This window comes from Pongo pygmaeus, chromosome 2, assembly GCF_028885625.2.
Source record: "Pongo pygmaeus isolate AG05252 chromosome 2, NHGRI_mPonPyg2-v2.0_pri, whole genome shotgun sequence".
NCBI classification, from domain to species: Eukaryota; Metazoa; Chordata; class Mammalia; order Primates; family Hominidae; genus Pongo; species Pongo pygmaeus.
In genome coordinates, this window is record NC_085930.1 from 54,170,293 (window position 1) to 54,176,206 (window position 5,914).

Sequence of the window (5,914 nt, forward strand, 5' to 3'; positions counted from 1 at the left end):
GTTATCGCCTCTCATACTGCTTTTCCTCTGCTGTTGGCCCACCCTTCTTGACTGCAAAGCCAGAAAATAAACTAGATGGTGGTTTTGGACAATTGTACACAGAACAGAATCTCTAATAACCTATAATTTTTAGTACTTAATTATGTGATGTTTTATTCTAGGAAATAAGAAACAGATGACATCATTGATGTATCTTTCTTTCATCTTCAGAATTTTTGCATCTTTTCAGAAAATGACAAATTACTATTTTTCTGTTGCACTCAGCAATTGTGACTATACTTAACAAAATTCTTGTAGTCTGTAGAGATATCAATAAAATTGTATATGTTTGTACATAGATGCTCTCTTATGTCATGATGTCATGCACTAATCATTTTGCCAAAATTACATATGGACAGAGGTAAGACCCATTTATAACACTATTAACTATGGTTTTGCAAAGTGTAATTGTTTTCAAAAGGCAGGGGGGGTGGGAGAGCAATGTACAGCAAATCTTATCAAATACAACTTCCCAAAACTCACACATTTTACTAGAATTTATTAACCCAATAGCCATTCAAAATATCCATCAATTTGAGGAGATGTGTTACTTTTTGTTGGAAGACTTTAAAGACAACTTCTGATGATGTTGATTGAAGTCCACCTTCAGTGAAGTACAAGCAAAAATAATATAATAATGCATCAAACGAAACCAAGGTGGATAAGATGTACCTACAAACTCAACATGCAGAACTTACTTCCTCACTTCTTTTCAGCTCAGGCTTTGTCCTCATCCAGGCAGAAAAATTAAGCTACTGTGGGCTTATTCCAGCTCCTAGAAGTTGATAAACATTCATTAACTCAAGACCTCCAACAGTTCTCTGGAGAGTGTGCTCTCCTGCGCCTCTGGCTTTCATATGCATAGTTAATTCCTCTTACAGGCACTTTCCCCATATTTATCTATACTCTGGCTGTAAACAACTGACTTTATTCTTCCAAATCCTGTCTAATTTAATCTCAGGAAAATTTCCCCACCACCATAATTTTTCTCCTAATTTTAGTACCATATAAAAATTGAAAAAAACAGCCAACCAACTCTAGGCTAAAAAACTTGTTGATTAAAAATACAAATATGCATACTGACCCTTTAAAATACAAAATTCCTTTTCAGAATTTTTCTCTATCAGAATTTCTTCAAAGGGATCCATTTACTTTCTTATTTTTGAATTACAATAACTCAAGCTTCAGATACTTGCATTCAATATTTGAAATACTGATTTGACTTCCTTTCTTCCTCCTTCCCTTCCTTCCCGTTTCTTCCTCACCCCCTCCCTCCCTCTGTTCCCTGCTGCCCTTTCCTCTCCTCCCTTCCTTCCTCCTTTCTTTCCTTTCATTCATTCATTCCAAAAGTCAGCCATACTCAAAAAGGTTGGTGATGGCATCCCCATACAAAGATTGCATTGGAGTAGGGTGAGAAGGGCAGCCCACAGGAGACAGCACTGGAGTGAAGTGGCAGGGTCAGCCCTTCAGTGGTCAGTGATGGCGTGTGATGTTGGCATTGGAGCAGGGCAGAAGGCAGCCCAGTGGGGTCAGGAGGTTGGCTACATACAGGACATTGAGCAATTATTAATAAGTATATTGATCCTATGGGAGCCAGGTTTCTCACTGATGGAGAACAAAGAAAGGAAAAATTAAAAAGGAAAGCGAGAATAAACCCTGTGGTATTAGATTAGAATTGGAAGTATCAGTGTAAATTTTTACATATATATAAAGTGTGTATAAATAATGTATACAAATATATATGGGTATCGCTACATAGTTTACATATATATGTGATATAAAGGTGTGTGTGTGCACACGTGCCTGTGTGGTACATATATATTTCCTAATTCTGCACACCAAGAGGACAGGGAGCAAGCCCCTCACCCACTGGAGCAATGAGCACAACTAGTGCCTGGATATTGATTTCCAATTACTATTCTCTGCTAAAACGAACTGGAGCTCTCTGAAGAAATGTCTGATTTTAAGGCTAGAACATTTTTGTGTCAGAAAATAAAGTATTCAAAGAATAGGGACATGTCAAAAGGACACATCAGCTAGCTTAAGGACAAGCTAGCTTAGGGCAAGCTTAAGGACAAGCTAGCTTAGGACAAATCAGGTATAATTTGAGCATCAGGGCCAGGTGCGGTGGCTCATCCCAGCACTTTGGGAGGCCAAGGTGGGAGGATTGCTTGAGACCAAAAGTTCGAGACCAGCCTGGGTAACATAGCAAGACCCTGTCTCTACCCCCAAAAAGATAATAATAATACTAAAAAGAAAAGAAAAAGGAAAAAGCATCAAAAGTCATAACAGTGGGTGGCAGCCAAGATGGCCGAATAGGAACAGCTCCGGTCTACAGCTCCCAGCGTGAGCTACGCAGAAGACAGGTGATTTCTGCATTTCCATCTGAGGTACCGGGATCATCTCACTAGGGAGTGCCAGACAGTGGGCACAGGACAGAGGGTGCAGCACACCGTGCACCAGCCGAAGCAGGGCGAGGCATTGCCTCACTCGGGAAGCGCAAGGGGTCAGGGAGTTCCCATTCCTAGTCAAAGAAAGGGGTGACAGACGGCACCTGGAAAATCGGGTCACTCCCACCCCAATACTGTGCTTTTCCGACGGGGTTAAAAAACAGCGCACTGGGACATTATATCCCGCACCTGGCTTGGAGGGTCCTACGCCCACGGAATCTCGCTGATTGCTAGCACAGCAGTCTGAGATCAAACTGCAAGGCAGCAGCCAGACTGGGGGAGGGGTGCTGGCCATTGCCCAGGCTTGCTTAGGTAAACAAAGCAGCCCAGAAGCTCGAACTGGGTGGAGCCCACCACAGCTCAAGGAGGCCTGCCTGCCTCTGTAGGCTCCACTTCTGGGTGCAGGGCACAGACAAACAAAAACATAGCAGTAACTTCTGCAGGCTTAAATGTCCCTCTCTGACAGCTTTGAAGAGAGGAGTGGTTCTCCCAGCAAGCAGCTGGAGATCTGAGAATGGGCAGACTGCCTCCTCCAGTGGGTCCCTGACCCCTGACCCATGAGCAGCCTAACTGGGAGGCACCCCCCAGTAGGGGCAGACTGACACCTCACACGGCGGGCACTCCTCTGAGACAAAACTTCCAGAGGAACCATCAGACAGCAGCATTCACGGTTCATGAAAATCCGCTGTTCTGCAGCCACGGCTGCTGGTACCCAGGCAAACAGGGTCTGGAGTAGACCTCTAGCAAACTCCAACAGACCTGCAGCTGAGGGTCCTGTCTGTTAGAAGGAAAACTAACAAGCAGAAAGGACATCCACACCAAAAACCCATCTGTACATCACCATCATCAAAGACCAAAAGTAGATAAAACCACAAAGATGGGGAAGAAACAGAGCAGAAAAACTGGAAACTCTAAAAAGCAGAGCGCCTCTCCTCCTCCAAAGGAACACAGCTCCTCACCAGCAATGGAACAAAGCTGGACGGAGAATGACTTTGATGAGTTGAGAGAAGAAGGCTTCAGATGATCAAACTACTCCGAGCTACAGGAGGAAATTCAAACCAAAGGCAAAGAAGTTGAAAACTTTGAAAAAAATTTAGATGAATGTATAACTAGGATAACCAATACAGAGAAGTGCTTAAAGGAGCTGATGGAGCTGAAAGCCAATGCTCGAGAACTACGTGAAGAATGCAGAAGCCTCAGGAGCCGATGCGATCAACTGGAAGAAAGGGTATCAGTGATGGAAGATGAAATGAATGAAATGAAGCAAGAAGGGAAGTTTAGAGAAAAAAGAATAAAAAGAAACGAACAAAGCCTCCAAGAAATATGGGACTATGTGAAAAGACCAAATCTGCATCTGATTGGTGTACCTGAAAGTGACGGGGAGAATGGAACCAAGTTGGAAAACACTCTGCAGGATATTATCCAGGAGAACTTCCCCAATCTAGCAAGGCAGGCCAACATTCAGATTCAGGAAATCCAGAGAACACCACAAAGATACTCCTCGAGAAGAGCAACTCCAAGACACATAATTGTCAGATTCACCAAAGTTGAAATGAAGGAAAAAATGTTAAGGGCAGCCAGAGAGAAAGGTCGGGTTACCCACAAAGGGAAGCCCATCAGACTAACAGCTGATCTCTCGGCAGAAACTCTACAAGCCAGAAGAGAGTGGGGGCCAATATTCAACATTCTTAAAGAAAAGAATTTTCAACCCAGAATTTCATATCCAGCCAAACTAAGCTTCATAAGTGAAGGAGAAACAAAACACTTTACAGACAAGCAAATGCTGAGAGATTTTGTCACCACCAGGCCTGCCCTAAAAGAGCTCCTGAAGGAAGCACTAAACATGGAAAGGAACAACCTGTACCAGCCACTGCAAAATCATGCCAAATTGTAAAGACCATCAAGGCTAGGAAGAAACTGCATCAACTAACGAGAAAATAACCAGCTAACATCATAATGACAGGATCAAATTCACACATAACAATATTAACTTTAAATGTAAATGGCCTAAATGCTCCAATTAAAAGACACAGACTGGCAAATTGGATAAAGAGTCAAGACCCATCAGTGTGCTGTATTCAGGAAACCCATCTCACGTGCAGAGACACACATAGGCTCAAAATAAAAGGACAGAGGGAGATCTACCAAGCAAATGGAAAACAAAAAAAGGCAGGGGTTGCAATCCTAGTCTCTGATAAAACAGACTTTAAACCAACAAAGATCAAGAGAGACAAAGAAGGCCATTACATAATGGTAAAGGGATCAATTCAACAAGAAGAGCTAACTGTCCTAAATATATATGCACCCAATACAGGAGCACCCAGATTCATAAAGCAAGTCCTGAGTGACCTACAAAGAGACTTAGACTCCCACACAATAATAATAGGAGACTTTAACACCCCACTGTCAACATTAGACAGATCAATGAGACAGAAAGTTAACAAGCATACCCAGGAATTGAACTCAGCTCTGCACCAAGCGGACTTAATAGACATCTACAGAATTCTCCACCCCAAATCAACAGAATATACATTCTTCTCAGCACCACATGGCACTTATTCCAAAATTGACCACATAGTTGGAAGTAAAGCACTCCTCAGCAAATGTAAAAGATCAGAAATTATAGCAAACTGTCTCTCAGACCACAGTGCAATCAAACTAGAACTCAGGATTAAGAAACTCACTCAAAACTGCTCAACTACATGGAAACTGAACAACCTGCTCCTGAATGACTACTGGGTGCATAACAAAATGAAGGCAGAAATAAAGATGTTCTTTGAAACCAATGAGAACAAAGACACAACATACCAGAATCTCTGGGACACATTCAAAGCAGTGTGTAGAGGGAAATTTACAGCACTAAATGCCCACAAGAGAAAGCAGGAAAGATCCAAAACTGACACCCTAACATCACAATTGAAAGAACTAGAAAAGCAAGAGCAAACACATTCAAAAGTTAGCAGAAGGCAAGAAATAAGTAATATCAGAGCAGAACTGAAGGAAATAGAGACACAAAAAACCCTTCAAAAAATTAATGAATCCAGGAGCTGGTTTTTTGAAAGGATCAACAAAATTGATAGACCACTAGCAAGACTAATAAAGAAGAAAAGAGAGAAGAATCAAATAGACGCAATAAAAAATGATAAAGGGGATATCACCACCAATCCCACAGAAATACAAACTACCATTAGAGAATAGTACAAACACCTCTATGCAAATAAACTAGAAAATCTAGAAGAAATGGATAAATTCCTGGACACATACACCCTCCCAAGACTAAACCAGGAAGAAGTTGAATCTCTGAATAGACCAATAACAGGCTCTGAAATTGTGGCAATAATCAATAGTTTACCAACCAAAAAGAGTCCAGGACCAGATGGATTCACAGCCTAATTCTACCAGAGGTACAAGGAGGAACTGGTACC